At 39.6% G+C, this 18,742-nt stretch overlaps 1 pseudogene; it reads left to right on the top strand.

Moving 5' to 3' along the window:
* Positions 1 to 10,947: 10,947 nt before the first annotated feature.
* On the top strand, positions 10,948 to 17,987 carry LOC144664164 (acid-sensing ion channel 2-like; annotated as a pseudogene).
* Positions 17,988 to 18,742: the final 755 nt, after the last annotated feature.

Raw genomic sequence — 18,742 nt, 5'->3', positions numbered from 1 at the left:
TATTTATAAAGTCCACGCCATTCCAAATATTTTGTTGTATCATTTACACGTATCATTTCCGGTACTAGGATCATTTGCGGTCCAATTTGGGATCATTTGCGGGCCTGTACAGTTGTCCGTGACGTAGCTCTTTTAAATTTTAATAACAGTACACACGTACGGGTAATCAACTCACGAAAATTGAAGGCGTTATGTTTAAAAACAAGTTGTTAATTGCATGAGCAGAAATCATGACTGTATTACAAATTCTTGAAGCGTCATAACACTAGTAAAATTGTGTAATCAACCCTCGGTGATTTCAATTTTTCCTCAAAATTGGTCTTACGACTTCCCTGGAAGGTTTTTTAACCCCGACGTAAAGCCTTGGATTTTGCTAGCTTATAGTTGAGCAGTCTCCTGCAACACGATATTGCTAAGAAAAATATCAATGCCTGTTATAAGATCTTTATAAAAATAAAAAAATGTAAATATTGTAACGAAACGTGTACAACGGTATAAAAGAGGGACTTACGTTTTTCCGTGCGAGTGTGTGAGTGATACTCGGAGTGCAGTTGTTTGTACTCGCAGTGTTAAAACAATAAAAGTAATTGTGGAAGAAGACGGCCGTTACATTTGGTGTCAGAAGTGGGATCCGGATCCACAGAAGCAAGGAATCTCCACAGAGAACTTGTAAGGATTCTGCAGGTCAGATCGTTTTGGCGTTGTTGCGGTGTGTTAGCCGTTCTGTGAACTGCTGTTGTTGTTTTGTTGAAAGCTGAACGACTGATTTAAAGTAGTAAATAGAGTTCTGAGTTGTAGTGGCTGCTACTGCGTGCTGTGGCAGTGGCATTGTAGTTGAATATTGTTTGTTGTTGTACTTTTGGACTTTGTTGAAGACAATCTTGAACTGGGTTGCCGTAGTAGTTGATAACCGTTAGAAAAGCTTACATGATCTTGGCGACCTTTAAGAGTTTTGTGTAGTTTAGTTGTAGTTGTAGTGTGTTAGGATGGCAGCTGTCGGCAGGAGTTACGGCGATCCTGATGCAGTGATTCGTATCCCGAAATTTGCGAAAATTTCCAGTTGGAACAGGACAATGTGCGTGGAATGTCAACGACTCCGGAAACAAACTTCACTTATCCCGTCGAGCAGGAGACACCAGAAACATTTCTTTTGGCTATCCAAGAGCTGGGCCAGCGTTTAGTTAGCAACAGCGAAGACATGGAGAGGCGAATCGCCGAGCGATTTCAAACGCAAATAGATCATCTCGGCGACAAAATATGGCGAATGGAAAATGGTAACCGCGCGGAACCTGGTACCGAACCGGAACTCAGAGAATCTGCACGTGAACCGGAAGTTGGCCGCGGGGAAATCGGGAGACGCTTTCTTGTAGAGAAACCGTTGATAACACCATCACTGTTCGATGGGAAGTCATCGTGGGAAGACTACCAAGTGCAATTTGAATTAATCGCGGAACTTAATGGATGGGACACATCCGTTATGGCAATTTTCCTGGCGGCAAGCTTATCTGGTTCAGCACAAGCCGTATTGTCAGATTTGGACGAGTCTTCTAGAAAAGATTATCACGCCTTGAAAGGAGCTCTAGCGCTGAGGTTTGGTAATGGTGGCCAAAAGGAATTATTTAGATCTGAGTTGAAGAACCGGATGAGACAAAAGGGGGAGACGTTACCTGAACTCTCCCAAGCCATTCAACGACTAGTCAGGCAGGCATACCCAGACGCTCCACAGTCCGTCAGAGAAGTCATGGAGAGAGATCACTTCCTTGATGCTATTCCAGATACGGATATTCGTTGGAAAGTACTCCAAGCTAGGCCGAAGAACTTGCATGATTCACTCATCGTGGCAACGGAAGTGGAAGCATTTCGGAAGTCTGAACTGCAGCGCCTCCGGCAAAGTAATCGTGTTGTTAGTGCTGTAGGAGAGCAGGTTGTAGAGCCAGTTGAGAACTTGGATTCGGCGGTTAACAGGATGATCAACGAAATTAAGGGAGAGCGAGAGGTACAAAGAAAGATGATGGAAGACTTTATGAGTCAGGTGGCTGGGTCTTGTCGAGTGGGAAGAGTGAGGTCAGGTCGAGGAAATTGCTGGAACTGCGGAAAGCTGGGTCATTTTTACCGTGATTGCGTCTACCAAGCTAACCACAACCAGGGAAACGGGAACGGACCGAATCAACGGGCCTAAGTTCGGTCCCTCGTCGCCATGAAAGGCCCATATTTTCAGCACTGGAACAGATTAGCCGTGAAAATGCCGACTTAAAGAGAAGTTTAGAGGAAATGTCACGGGATCGATCAGTTACTAAGGATCTTAGCAGACAGGTGGAAGAAATCAGAGAGAATTGCAATATGAATCAGTCGTACCTTGATGACATTGTCAAAGAAAATCGATATCTCCGAGCCCAACTGAATCAAAGTGAACAGAGTAAAGTGAAACACATTGAGGAGTTGGAAGTTAAATTGAATGCCATTCAACAGACTTTGGATGGATTGAGCAAAAATAATAAGCAGCTGGAGAGTGAAAACATGAGATTAAGGAAACAGCTGTCAATCTCACAAAGGGGTGTTTTAAAGCCTGACTTTGTCGAGAGCAAAGAGCAAGGTGTTAACGAGACTTCAGAGAGAAAATAGCGAGTTGACACGGGTGTTGAAAGCGTCAGGTGCAGAAGAAGGTGATATTTTGAGTACTGGTGGGAAAGTGCAGGAAAGCTGTCATAAAGTGGATGAGTTGTCAGAACTGTCGTGGGGAAAAGAGAGCATGATTAAGCATTCAAGACCACAGCTCGGGGAAAGACTAAGAAGTTTACAAAATATTCAAAAGCAGCTTGAAGAAAGTGGAAGGAAAGTTTTAATGGTAGAAGCTCAGCTAGGAAATCTTGGAGCAGTGGATCTATGTAAGGATCAGAAAGCTGAAGTGGAGAACCCCAATGAGAACTTGCGACTAAAACAAGAAACAGTACAGCACCTCAGCAGGGAAAACAAAAGACTTCGAACCAAATTGGAGGACACGAATGAAGGGAATGAGCTTGTAGAAGACACGAAGGGAAAAATAGACGATCTCACAAGGGTGTTGGACTTTAAAAGGAAAGAACTGTGTCATTTCTATGAGCTACAAAATGGCAAGGTCTGCTGAACTGGAAGAGGATGTCTTGAGATTTACACCCGTAATGGATGGAGACGAGGACAAATATCAGTTGATTTTCACTGATATGGAGAAACTATTCCTGCATGGCCAATTTATTTAAGTTTATGACAGTTTTATGAACAGTTTTTTATTGGGGAAGACTGTTTTATTGTTTATGGATCTAAATTATTGGATTGATGTATTAGTTCAGGAACCCCCCTCGATGCGAGGACGCATCTCTTTAGTGGAGGGGGGGCAAATGTAACGAAACGGAGTCTTGCACGAGCGGTTTGTGTGCACGAACATGTACAGGCCGCTATCACGAAGAACTACGCGTAGTGAACTCGTGTACAACAGTATAAAAGAGGGACTTACGTTTTTCCGTGCGAGTGTGTGAGTGATACTCGGAGTGCAGTTGTTTGTACTCGCAGTGTTAAAACAATAAAAGTAATTGTGGAAGAAGACGGCCGTTACAATATTTATCATCTATTTCATATTTTTATCCTTCATTTCCGTCTATGTATTTATCAAGGCTTAGGCCTACTCTGGACCCAAAGTCGCCGTAACTTTGGGCGACTTAAGGCGACTTTAACTTATTTTGTCCAAAATTACGGGCGATTTTGGGCGATTTAAGGCGATTTTGGGAGACTTTGGGCGATTTTGAGCGACTTTAGGCAATTTTAGGTGACCTTTTAGGCAATTTTAGGTGACCGACCTAAGTACAGTTGTGGTATACATGTACATGGGAATCATCATGGTACACCATAAAGCATTGCTACAGAAAATATCTATACTATCTATAAAACAACTTTAGAGCGACTTAGGGTGACTTTAGGCGACTTTGGGCGACTTTGGGTGATTTTGGGTCCCAGAGTAGGCCTAAGGCTTGTGCTAAAAAAGAAAAATAAATAAATGTTGTAAAATCATTAAACTACAAGAATTCGTATTACAGTTCAAAAATCATTGCATATGTTTCAAATACATTTCAAATCATTTAAAAGTTAACACACACACAACTAAAACGAAAACGCTACACCATTTACATTATTACAAACTACGTATTAGCAATAATAGTGGCTTCTAAAATAAGTTAAATGTCTTTTCTTCACGTTTGGAGTACGCTATTGATGATACTATTATTACTTTTCTTTTACAAGCTCAAGAAAGAGAGAAATATCTGAAGGTTTATGCACTAACTTTTGCAGAAAAAACATGTCTTTTGGCCAGAAGTATAAAATAATTAAAGACATGGGAGTCGTAAATGAGTCGAGTCGTAAATGGCATCAGACGAATCGTACGAGTCGTACGGGTTGTGACACAATGGATTACGAGTCGTACAGTTGCTGCTGTGCATATGATTAGTCAGACTTAGGGTGTAATACAAGTCGTACGAGTCGTACGACCCGTGCGAGTCGTACGGGACGTGAAACAATGGATTACGAGTCGTACAGTTCAGTTGTGAAGTGCAAATGATTATTGAGACTTAAGCCCCGTCCACACTTACCCCGGTATTTTGAAAACGCATCTTTTTAGGCGATGACGTGTAAGTGACGTCGTCATCGCTTTATGCCATCGCACGACCGACCGGATCTTTTGTCTTTTTGTCCGTTTGTCTGTTTCGCACGATCGAACAGAAATCAAGCTTAACTTAATAACAAGAACTCGCCGCGTAGCACAAGAAGGCAAAATATCCCCGTACAGTTAGAATGGAACACTACAATGTATAAACGAAAGAGACTAATCTTATATGATGGAATTTATTAGATTTAGTAGACAGAAATTTTTAATTCTCATAATATACAGGGCCGCTGTGACCATGAGACCGCTCGATCTTGCAGCTTTTATTTTTAAGCTAGCCCGCGCGTATCGTATGTCGTTTATCAAAAGTTACGCTACAATATAACGCAATCTTTGTTGAGACAACAAAGGGAAATAAAAAAAAATGAAATAAAAAGTAAAATATTGCCGTTGTTCAATTGAGCAAATCTACGAAGAAAAGCATTATTAACTTTGCATCCTTGGTCTGCGAATTCTGATTACTGTATTTATTTGAATTCCATCAGATCCAACTATCTCATTTATACAATCACTAACATTGCTTCTTAGGTTTAAAAACTGTAAGCTGCAGTTGGATAACAGTCTTCATCACGCACAGGGTGTCAGCTACTGTTATTTAGGTTGAGTTTTTGACAATTTTTCTAAGATTATGTAAAACCCCTTGTGAAACGTCATCGCTTCTGCATACATTGCATGCCATTTATTTTACCTGGATAGGCCAACCGTCCACACTGAAACGGCGATTTCGGCAACGGAAAACGGAAATTTTCAAAAACGCCCTCCAAAGTGGGTACATTTGAAAACGCTGGCTAGGTTGTGGAGTGTGGACGGCGAGAACGGGCGAAACCGGGACTTTTGATGGCACTGACGTCAAATAGTCATGTGATCTCTGTCAAAACAAAATGTTTAATTTCGGTTTCATTATCTCTGCGCATGCGTTGTAACTTTGCGTGCGATGAAGCGTATCGTTTCCAAATTTACCCGGTTATACCATTCGTACGAATCATACGAGTCGTGTGGGTCGTGAAACAATGGATCACGAGTTGTACAGATGGTGCATAATTGCATGTCATTAGTGAGACGGTAAACTGCATATCATTATGGAGGCAGCACCTTCCGGCCTTACGACTCTACGACCCTTTAAACCGTTTTTGAAAAGCTCCGTTTTCGGTCTCCGAAAATGCCGTTTTAGGCCCCGTCCAAACTAATCCGGTTAAAATTGAAAACGCAACCGTCCACACTAAAACGGCGCTTTCGTTCACCGAAAAGGCAGTTTTCCGGAAACGGTCTCCAGAGCCGGCCGAGAAATTCGAAAACTCTGAAAGCGCCGGCCAGTTGGTGCAGTGTGGACGTCAGAAAACGCAACTCTTCGAAAACGCTGACGTCAAATGGACATGTGATCTCTGTCACAGTTCCCTTTCGACCATTACTGTAATCAAAAATGGGAGGCGATTTCAACTCATCATCTGTCCATGAAAAGTAGTTAAGCTGTCTTTTTGTCGGGCTTCTTCTGATGTCGACTAGATTTGGACATTCTTTTGCTCAGATTAATTGTGTGCTTCCCTCAAAATCTAACAACGCGTGGGGGCAGCAATCGCGAATGTCACTAACAAAAGATTTAGTTAGGAGTACAACAGTTCTGCACGTTTGTTATAAATCTTTGTACATTTCTTGCACCGTTTACTGAGCAACGTGAAATCATCCAATTCTGCGTTCTGTGAATTTTCAACTTTCTATTTGGAATCGATCGCTGTCTCTAGTGCGGGCTCGATCGAATGTACGCATGCTCTACTATTCACCTAGGGCCGATGAAGCGTTTCGTCTTCAATTTTATCCGGATTATTGTGGACGGTAAAATTATTGAAAACGATACGAAAACGATAATGTGGACGGAAAACATTTTATTCGTTTTCTTATCGTTTTCAAATAATTTGCAAAATCCTATGTCGGATAAAATTGAACCGGCACTAAATAAATTCAAATTCGGCAAAATGGGCACATGCATACATTCGATCATCGATTGGATCGATTTCACGTTGCTCAATAAACAATTGCAAAATGTACAAAAATTTATAACAAACGTACAGAACTGTTGTACTCCTAATACTTTGTTAGTGACATTCACGTGCGCCTCTACACGCCGTATTAGATTTTGAGGCTTTAATTAATCTGAGCAAGAAATGTCCAAATCAGTCGACATCAGAAGAAGCCCGACAAAGACAACTTCTTTTCATGGACAGAATGTCGGTCAAAATCATATACATTACAGTAATGTCGAAGAGAAGAGAAGATCCACATCGAGAACTCGGTTGTGCGTTTTCTGACGTCCACCTGCATAACTGTTGGCGGGTTTCGATTCGATGGAAGACCGTTTTGAAACTGCCGCTGTGAGCCAACTTCATTTACAATGTGGACGTCAAGCCTGTCTTCGAAAACGCTGACGTCAAATGGACGACAGTCTCTGTCCACAGTTCCCTTTCGACCATTACTGTAATCAAAAATGGGAGGCGATTTCAACCATCATCTAAATGCATGAAAAATGGTTAAGCTGTCTTTTGTCGGGCTTCTTCTGATATCGACTAATTTGGACATTCTTTTGCTCAAGTTGTTGACTTTGCTTCCCTCAAAATCCAACGCGTGGGGGCAGCAATCGCGAATGTCACTAACAAAAGATTTAGTTAGGAGTACAGCGGTTCCAGGCTGTCTTTTTGTCGGGCTTCTTCTGATGTCGACTAGATTTGGACATTCTTTTGCTCAGATTAATTGTGTGCTTCCCTCAAAATCTAACAACGCGTGGGGGCAGCAATCGCGAATGTCACTAACAAAAGATTTAGTTAGGAGTACAACAGTTCTGCACGTTTGTTATAAATCTTTGTACATTTCTTGCACCGTTTACTGAGCAACGTGAAATCATCCAATTCTGCGTTCTGTGAATTTTCAACTTTCTATTTGGAATCGATCGCTGTCTCTAGTGCGGGCTCGATCGAATGTACGCATGCTCTACTATTCACCTAGGGCCGATGAAGCGTTTCGTCTTCAATTTTATCCGGATTATTGTGGACGGTAAAATTATTGAAAACGATACGAAAACGATAATGTGGACGGAAAACATTTTATTCGTTTTCGGCCCCGAAACTTCCGGGCCTTAGTGTGGACGGTTGGCCAAACCGGAGAAAAAAAGATACGTTTTCATAAACAAGCGTGTTCCTTTTTAAAACGCATGGTTCTTTTCTGATCTCAACATTAAAGCGAGGAATGTAATTTCCATATAGGTTACCATAAATACATCTCTAATACATCTCTCCCTTGACACAGTGTGTTTTAGTCGAGACACGGGAAGTCTCAAAATTTGGACTTTTTCGACAATTTATTCTTGAACAATTCATCTCAGATTTATTTATGAGCTGGCACTGCAAAGACGTAAACTTTGAGTGCTTTCGTGCGTCATACCAGAGCGGTATTCTAAAAAAAAAATCGCTTTTAAAAAAGATAGAAGGCGTTTAGTTTAGGGATGACAAATTTTGCACATTTAAACGATTATAACTTGCTGACAAACTTTAAATTAAAAAACGCTTCTGTAATGACACACTAGAGGTTTTGCCTGATCATTTTTGATAAAATCACAGAGTGTTGTCTTACATTCAGTCCGCAAAGATGGACACAAAATTATGTTTTTCCATTACTTCCATTTGGCATTAGTATCGAAGAGGTCAGGGTTCGAGTCCCGGCAAGCCTGATTTTTCAGGCGTTCTTTTCGCAACTGCGGTGTTCAGAACTGCGAGGATCTTCTCTTCATTTATTCTTCATCCGCAGTTCAAATATATGATTTCATTTATTCATAATTTCATCGTCACCTTTCCCGGGTATATTACGAACCAATTTAATAACCAGCTCACGGTTGGCTTGTTAGCTCAATTGGTTAGGGCGCTGCACCGGTATCGCAGAGGTCAGGGTTCGAGTCCCGGCAAGCCTGATTTTTTCAGGCTTTCTTTTCGCAACTGCTTAAGTTGTGTTCAGAACTGCGAGGATCCTCTCGTCATTTGTTCTTTATCCGCAGTTCAAATATATGATTTCATATATTTATAATTTTAGAAATATGACTCAAAGAAAGCTAACTTAATGAAAAATCCTTATGTTCAAAACGTTCAAGTCGTTTTTAACTTTTATTAAGGGTCTCTGGAAAACAAGACTCACTGTTCCCTTTGTACTGATACAGTCATGAAGTGTTTATTGGTGATAAATGACAAAAATGACCCCAAACTTTGGTTTTCCAGGGATTATCCTCACTTTTCTCGAGTATATATGAACATAACACGAACTGATAAACAAAGAAAATGAACTCAAACTGTTTACAAAAGGTTGTCACATTCTGAGATGTTCATAATAAATTGTTTGCCCGTAATGCTTCCCTTGCTTTCAGCTATGCAATTCATGTTTAAATTTGTGCCTTGATTTGGCTTATGCGACCAAAACACAAGTAAATACAGTTTTTGAAGACGCTATACCCAGGTGCACCTAATTACAACATGAAAGAAATGAAATCTAAATGGCAACAATGTATAAGTGACAACCTATTGTAATTACAATGTATAAAAAAGGCTGTAAGAAATTATGTAAAACAAAAACGCTGAAGCTCGCACAAAAACTGATTATTTTTTTCAGATTTCGCGATCGAACTTTCGACCCTGGCGTTGTTACAAATTTGACTCCTGTCAAGAAATTTATTTGATGCAACACATAAGAACAAGCCTTAACGTCGAAATAACTTACCTTGAAAACCATAACAAAGTCGAGAAGAGGAGAAAATCGAAAAAAAAAAATCCACACACCAGGCAATATGGCCAACACATCGACCCGAACGAAAGTAGTACCAACTCCTCTTTGCAGACCAAACTGTCTCGTTCTCAAAGCCCATTTGCCCCTCTCAGCCGACGGGGCCTGTGCACAAAAACGCTCTGGGACACATGATTTGATTGGGAGGATTTTAACAAAACAAGCAGCCAATCAAACCGCCAAACTGTTTACTTGACACTTCCGTACGTTTAATTAGAATTTCTTATTTTTGTTCTATTGTCTTTTACTTCAGAAATTAAACCCACAAGACATCAGTGTTTTAATTTCCTACGTTTTATATATTCTTGTTTCAACTTTTAATTATCTTTTTGATTTGATAGTGGCGGGAGTGGCGCTTTTTTTTAGATTTTTGTAAATGAGTTTTAAAAATCTTTTAGCGTTTAACTTTTTGTTAAACGTAATAAGAATTATTTTAATGTTAGAATGTTACAGCCATTAGGTAACTTTGACGACCATTGATAAATATATGAACCGAAAGGGAGAATAAAAACTATTTTAGCAAAAAAGAACCTCGGGAGGTTGCTCTATTGGCTAATAAATCCTAGACAAAAAATCGTGGGGGAGAAAAGTCACTCAAGCAGTTGTGAGCAGAATTTGCTTTGTTAGGTAAATCTCTGGTCACTCGATGTTAATTAACAAGAATGAGTGAGCCAATCAAAACCCTAGAAATACAGGAACTTTTATTGATTAATAATTTACGAATTAACAACAGGAAAAAAAATAAACTTGAAATACAAACACACGGGTCTAAGTTTGAAAATTATGTTTCGAATGACCTGAATCCATCTTCAGTTTCCACTACATTAAGATCGACTAGAGGCCTTATTTTAGTCGAAAAGTTTTGAAGATAGATGCAGGTCATCAGAAACATATGTTTTAAACTTAGAATCGTATGTTTGTATCTCCATGATAATAATTTATTTTATACCAACATAGTCAGGACCTCCCAGAGAGAACAGAGCAGAACGATGTAGCTACTCTTTCTTAATAAATAATCAAATTTTTACACTAAGTTATAACATTGCTTACTAGGATGAGACTGACAAATTGTTTTAGCCAAATTGTTTTAGGACCTCGGCTCCCAAAGAGAACAGAGCAGAATGATGTAGCTACTCTTTTTTAATAGATAATCACATTTTTACACTAAATTATAACATTGCTCACTAGGATAAGACTGAAAAATTGTTTTAGGCAATATTACCGACAATTATGGAAGGTTTATAACTTGTGCACTAAAATATTTTTGAGTGAGATTTTAAGCCTTTTTACATCACCTTTATATGTTTCAGCATATATTATGTTAATATTAATAAGGTTACTCAAAAAACGTGGGCACTTAATATGCAAATATATTATGTAATTCCTATAAAAAGCATCGCGTATATAATAACAGCATAAATGTATCACTGAATCTAGCGGCAATGAGTAAGGCGGGTGCGGAAGGCGTTGTAATGGAACCCGACAATTCAGAAATCGAGTTGGACCAAATCGATCAAAAGCAAAACAACGAACCATGTAAATCAAACAAAATTGTTCGCGAATGTAGCGAAGTGGCATCGCAGATCCGAAGTAAGTCTGCTGCAATAACAGAAAGATGGAGCATCTTTGTCGGATCTTCCACCCTCCATGGTTTGAATTACGTGTTCAACAGCCAAACGGTGATACGTCGCATCCTCTGGGCGTTGATTCTTGTGAGTGCAATGCCGTGGTTTTCCTTTCAGTCATCCAAGCTTCTAAGAAAGTACTTTAGTTATCCTGTGACGAGGAAAGTTACTTTGGAATACGAAGACACTCCCGAATTTCTGCTGTCACTATTTGCAATTTTAACAGGTTCAATGAAAAGACTGTCGTTATGGCAAGAGGATACGACGAGCTTTTGAGCCAATTTGAGAAGAAGTCATTTGGATTGCAGGCTGAAAATGACGCCATAGACCTCAGCAATTACACTGACTTTAATTTTACGGAATTTTATTTGATCGCTGGACATCAAATTAACGACACGTTGTTGGGTTGCGTTTGGAGCGGGCAGAGGTGCGATTATAGAAATTTCACGCCGGTGTTGACTGAAATGGGACTTTGCCACACATTTAATTCAGGTAAGCTTTGACTTTTGTAACTTTCTAAAATTGCCGACCATCATGCAAATGTTCTGCAAATGTCAGAAGTTGCATTAATTTGTATTTCACTTACATCATTTTTGATGTTTAAAGTACTTTTTCAAAGCTCCAAAACATTAATTTAGGACATCTTTTCTATGCAAACCAAACGGCCCCACGTACTTTACAGCAGACAATAAAGGCGCCTGTTTTGCTTTGATGCTGAGCTTATTTCCACATGGTTTTTCTCTTTGTTATTAATGAGGTCAGTCCAGCTAAATAAACTAAAAGAAGGTTCCGTTTTAATATAATTAATAAACTGCAGAATATTTTTAACCATGAATTGCAATGAAAAACTACTTTTGTTATGGTAACTTTTTTTATTATAAATACAGCGAGAATTTTGGGGAATAAACCTTGCAAATAGAATTCTATATTTGCTATATTTCACATGTGAGAAAAGCGATACGTCCAATCAGCTTCGCGTATAGCTTTAAGTTTGCTCTCGACGGCAGTTTATTGTTTGAGAACATTGCTACAAGTTGTGTTTCTTTGCAAAACTCTCACTTTTTTAAAGGATTTTATGGAAAGACAAGCCAACGGAAACATGCTCAGCAAAACCTAAAGAATTCAGTAATGACAAAAATCATTCTTCAAAGGCAGAATGAAAACAAACAAGTGTCGTTAAGTGAAAGCGAAGACAATACTTTCTTCGGAACTTACAACGTATCAGCGGACTTTCTAAGAATATTCAAGCACTCTTTGGGAACGCCTTGGTAAAGTAAATTGCATTTTTAAACGTGGATTTACGTCTTTAGCCGACTCCTTGTAATTAACCGACTCCTTGCGTTATCGCAATTTGTTCAAAATTCGTCCGTTGATTCGCCGCCAGTAGTTCATTCATTAGGGAAATCGCGTTATAGCCTGAAAACGGAATGAAGACTTAATCGCGAAACAAACTGACAATAATAGGATTCGTCAATTTTCTGTGAGAGGCGCAGCACGGTGTGTTGGGCTCTCTGGATCGAGAAGTCTGGTCCCTGACTTGGGTCTCTATGTTAACTGCTTGAGCAAGAGGGACTTTATCTATCTATCTAGAGGTATAAAGTACGGAAAAAACTGTCAAAAGCACACAGATAAGAACACAAAAGAAAAAATAACAGGTTATGGCATTTGATGGTTAAGCATCCAATGCGGGGTCAAAGGAAGGGGGAATAAAAAATTACTGTTCAGATCCAAAAAAAAAAAAAAATAGTGAACTTTAATTTGTTGGATAATTATCCTTCCAAAACCTTGACTGGAACGATCTTTTGTTGCGTGGTAGTAAAATATATTTCTTAGTCTAGGGTCTAAATACCTACCCACACATTAACATAGGAAAAAATATAAATACACAAACATGTAATTTGTGTCATGTAATTTGTTTATATTTATATTTACAGCATATTGCTAGCAAATCTATTCAAAGATTTGTTATTTTTATTTTGTCTAGGTCATCAACCTTCCCAAGCCTTACGAGAGCAATTGTTTAAACGAAACTATCAGCGACATGCCTGATTATCGCAGAAGTAAAATAAATTCTCCAAAGATTCAACCTCTTGTTTACAAAAGGTACATGCGGGCTTTCCAACCAGATCAAATCGAAGCGTTGAAAGTTCCCCTTGCAGGCAATGACTGGTTTTCAAAACTAGATTAGAACACCCGGAAGCTTAAGAACAGAATAACATTACGATTTCCCCCCAATTTATTTATTTCGACAGTCAGAATATGGTACAACTTCGTGTCTACTTCCAAGATCTAAACTACCAAGTTATTCAAGAGAAGCCTGCCTACGACTCAGAAAGTCTGTTAGGTAAGCGCAATGGAGAATTGGACTAAGTAAAAAGAAAAAAATGCATAAGATAATTAACGAATAAATTCTGCGTTTCTATGATGTCGTTCCTTGACAAAGATAGGCTGTTTACAGCTTTCTATTTTTTTATATATACATTTCTTCGATCGTCAGCTGGTTAGCGTTGCACGTGCGGAAAGAATTACGAGAGAACTGGACGCCAGCGCAAAACGGTTATCGCAAGGAGGTGGTGGTGGTGGGGAGGGTGGGGGAGGTGGTGGGAGCGAGTGTTTCGCGCTCGCTGTTTCCCTGGCGTTTTTTGTGTTGAACAATAGAGAAGCTGTGAACAGTCTAGATAAAGATCACGCGCGACATTCAAACCACGATACACCATGAGCTATAGGATAAGCGGAGTTCGTCTAAATATAAAGCCAATAACTAACCACTAAAGTCGTCTTCTTAGTTTCGTTGTTCGAAGTAGTTCACAACACATGGGTAACCAAGCTTTTATTGAACCGAGAAGCCCGAGATGCCAAGCTAATTTGCATTTGGTGTTACGGTGAAATAATAAAAACACTGGATAGGAAGAACTTTTATCATTGCTAGGAGATTTTGGTTTTTGGCCAATCACTTCCTTTTCATTGGTCGAGAGCCCACCACGTGATCTACAAATAACTGCCTACAAATAATGGTCTGCTCGTGCGCATTAGCGTCTGACAGTGATTTTGCTCCAAACAATATTCTGCTCATGCGTAGTTGTGACCACTTCCGAGAAAAATGACAGCTCGTTTTTGAAGAGATGAAGAAGAGCGGTTGGATTTGTCTGTACGAGGCCCGAAAAAACAGCGAAACTACAAAAAAGGCAATGGAATTTCCTCTTATTGTATTTCGGCAATATCTGAAAGAAAGAGAATTGGATGAAGAAGGCGAAGTTACGTTTTCGTCTGCATTAACTGTTCAGCAAGAAATAGCGCGGTTTCCACGCAGTTCCCGAAGGTACTTTGTGCAAAAACAAATTTAGTGATCGAATGATAAAACAGTTATTGAACTCGGTTCGCGCAAAATATCGTGATTTGTCAGTGTCAGATCAATAATTGATCTGCTCGACACTGACAAATCACGATATTTTGCTCAACCTCGTCCAATAACTGTTAATTGTTTCTGAATTTCATGTTGACCTCATAAGATCAATAAGCACTCTCGATCCCCTATTTAGGTATAGAAAAGGCGACAAACTTGAGCCTTTTCCCAGAGGGACGGTTATGCCAAAAAGTGTGGCAACCGTAAATAAATTTGGGCTTATTTTGGAGGCGTTCGCGGTTCAACGGCGGAAAAAATATGTTAATTTCGGACAGCTTTGTGGTCGTCATTTTTGAAGAAAACTAAGGCTTTCGCTATGCAGCTGTCTTAAGTTTTCTAAACTAGCAACGAGTGAAATTTTTACCGGTAAGGCAGGCACGGAAAATTACAGACTTACAACTCTCTGCGTGTTTTTTATGTGTGTGGTCACAACTAACCAATATGAATATTCAAATGTCTTCACTAATTGTTGTTGTGAATGTTTAAGCTTCAAAAATCGGCTTTTATTGCTGTGTACTTGAAATAAAATAAATGAGAAACATTTATACATAAGGTGAAATAGTTTTTATGTAGATGCCTACGAGAACTTTTAATTGTTAGCCGCCAGTTGTTTATCGGAAGACAACCCAGATTAAAAGTGAGATAACCAAGATGGAATAATTTGGCCACGAGAGTGGCGATTTATTGACTAAAATAGCTTTAGTGACAGCTTAATTACCAAAAATACGACGGATCGTTAGCGCAGGTGGGCGTGAAAACAGGCCCAGCCGTAAGCAAAAGGCCAGTGGCTGATGAAGGCGGAATGACTGGGGATGGAGGCGGGAAAATTATCTGATGTGTACTCCTCGAAGGTTACGAAGAATGAGGACGAACACATGTCTTACACTCTCCTTGTATGATGGGAATAAAACCGCGGAATTCAAGATATTCAATTTGGTTAACGATGAACGGATATATGCCGAATTCCAGCCTTCAAAACAGCCACCTGGCAATTACGATAAGATAATACTACAATGTTTACTCAACTAAAATGTTTCATAACTAACGTCGGCCTCTACATAAATGACATTATGGCGGTGTCCATAATCTCGTGGTTTTATGCAGTTTTTTGACGAAGTGAAGCGTGCAAGAGCAGTTCTTTAAGTTAAAGTTTTCGACTCGTACATATGATACAATTATTTTCACGCGGAGTGCAACTTTGATATTGGAGAATCAGGTACTGTTTCTGGAATGTAGCCGAAAAAACACATTTAATACACTCACTACTTCTCTTAACATTGGAACGTCACTTTATGACAGGAAAATAAAGAAAATTGTAAAAGAGAGTGAGCCTGTATTATTTCAATTTGTTTCAAAGGTCATGTTAAAAGTTCTTAACTCTAATTCAAAATTGCAAAATTCAACCTCCCTTGTAAGGAGATGGCCAACTTTGTATTTTACGAGCTTCAAACGATTGAAGGGATTATCTTCCTACTCATAGTGTTATGCACATGGTACCAAATGCAAACTAGCCTAGCTGCATGTCCACATGTAGGCATACCTAGCCCCAAAGAAAATGGTGTTTGTTTCAGGTAGTGCGCACGGGCACTCCAAATGCAAATAAGGGAGATGGTCAAAACTATTGTACTCAGACAGGACCCACCACTCTGGAGATGAAACTAATGAAAAGAGTCAAACCTCGTTGTGCCATTTCTCCAGCAAGGCAAGCTTCATGCACACCTAATATGAAAGTCTCAACTCAAATTTTAAGGCCAATAAATTATGTCCAGTTGGCTTACCAGACAGGTGGTATCTTGCATAGCCTCCCTACCCCTACACACTTGTTGTTGAGTACACTTGTTATGACCATTTTCCTAAGTTTAGCATCCAGGATTTTGTCGGTTCAATGAAAGCTTAGTTACTCATGTATTGTGCACTAATTCGAACAACGAAGGTAAGAAGATGAACTTTAAAAATGTTCAGGTTGTAGCCAGGCATGTTTAAAATTCGAATTAATAAGTTGACACTGGCTAAAAATATTGTTTTTGGACGTTTCGGCCACTACTGTTGCCTTCTTCAGCAAGATAAAAATGCAAATGTTCAACGGCGTCCTGTTATAATATGTAACGAATGTGTGATAAAAACTAAATGAATTTTCCGAATGCTCTAGAGACTTTTGTTGCACTCGGAAAGTTCATTTAGTTTTTATCACACATTCGTTACATATTATAACAGGACGCCGTTGAACATTTGCATTTTTATCTTGCTGAAGAAGGCAACAGTAGTGGCCGAAACGTCCAAAAACAATATTTTTAGCCAGTGTCAACTTATTAATTCGAATTTTTAAGATGAACTTTAGTGGTTAGTTATCCGCTTTATATTTAGACGAACTCCACTTATCCTATATCTCGTGGATACACGATAAACGTCAGCAATGTCAATCCTCGGGATCCATTCCGTGATGAGTTACACTTGATTTCCCCCGTATGTAAGACCTTGTTTCCCTTTTTGTAAGACCATGCAGCCATATTCAGTAACCAAGCCCGATTTTTCAGATTAAGGGTGGTTTTTTGGACATCTCAACGAATTTGGAGAAATCTTACATTAAGAATGCGAAGAATTATTTCACAGGAATGCAGAAAGGCCACACATATCCACGTGTCGCGTATCTTGACACGTGACACGACGGTTTTCAGCCATATTAACACACTATGGATTACAAGATCGTTTAAATATTGCCCTTGTTTTGAAAGACACTTCATCTACCTCTGCAATGCACTTAATTAAAAAAAAACACGTAGTTTTCATGTGGAATCTGACCTCTGCCTTTTGAGCATTTTGTTGACATCTCTTTTTTTTTCTCTCATTTAATTCAGGTGAAATCGGAGGTCAAGTCGGCCTATGTGTTGGCGCCAGTCTCCTGACAGTGCTGGAGTTTTTTGACGTCATATTTTCTATTATTAGAATACGACTGGGATTCAGATAATTTGTAAGCAAGCTTGGGGGTGTCAAAACACATATCCGCAGTATTAACCCTATCCAGACCGGCGGGGGCGGAAAGTGCCCGGGCTGACTTTGAACGCTTATAACTTTTTCAAGATTCAACCAAACGCTGCCAAACTTTGCAACTTTGTCTAAAATTTAACTGAGAATAATTTAGTGGGATAGGTTGTTGTGTCAGGAACTTGACGTCACCATGGCAACGACATTTTGACAGGCATGTTTTCCCAAATTTGTAATTTTCGTGTTTCTATCAATGAAAAATAACTTTAATGCAATTATTTTCAAATTTTTAGCGGAGCTCCCAGCGGCCCGAAGGGCCGCAGAGCAGCGTCCCATACCCATAGAAAATTAACAGAACCATGTATTTGAGTTTTCATGGTCATCATGGCTAGCGGTACGGTTCGCGGGCGCGTACGACGTACGTCGTGCAACATGGCGGCCATACTCCAGAAAAAGGTTTAGTTAACATCAGCTTATACATCTTTGATATTGGACATCCATGTCATGGTCAATCGACAGCTGTCAAAACAAGGTATCCGCTGACCTGTATCACATGACCATATCGCGGGCTCACATATAGAGCTCATCGAGGTCGAATGCTTTTTTGAAGTTTACTGCTGCCCAAGTAATGGTTTCTATTGGATCGCGGGCTCAAGTGCTATATTTTTTCCTCTTATCGGTCAGTAAATTCGGATTTACGAAAAGGGCGAAGTAAATAATCGGGGAGCTTCGCTTTTAGGCTTGGCTAAATCTATTTAATATGGTTTTTAAGCACAGTTTTATTGATTTGAGTACTTTGCAGTAGTTTTGGGCGGTTTTCTGACGTTTTGGAAAAATTTCGAAATCCAAAATGGCGGATCCAAGATGGCGGCTGTTTTGACATAATGATGTAATTGTCACGTGATGGGAGGTCATCATCCCATGTGACGTATACCGAAATATAGATTTTTGGACATACTATATATCCTCTAAGTTTCATTGTGATTGTTAAATATTCTGGAAGTTACTGAGGGGGGGGGGGGGGGGGGGGAAATCCGCCCCCCAGCCCGGTCTGAAAAGATCCAAAAAACCCCGGTCAGAATAGGGTAAAGAGAAAATATGTTGCGTTGTGTATATCGGCATTTTGTTCACAATGCGATGCGTATTGGCATGTCATAAACAGAAAGCTGTGTCAATCGCGGGGTTCAATTAGGAATTAGGTATAACAGCCATATATACGGGGATCCT

Source organism: Oculina patagonica, chromosome 8 (genome assembly GCF_052425735.1).
Source record: "Oculina patagonica isolate OP01 chromosome 8, crgOcupat, whole genome shotgun sequence".
In the NCBI taxonomy this organism is placed as follows: domain Eukaryota; kingdom Metazoa; phylum Cnidaria; class Anthozoa; order Scleractinia; family Oculinidae; genus Oculina; species Oculina patagonica.
Note: the sequence above shows the minus strand (reverse complement) of the source record. Positions and strands in the feature narration are given on the sequence as shown.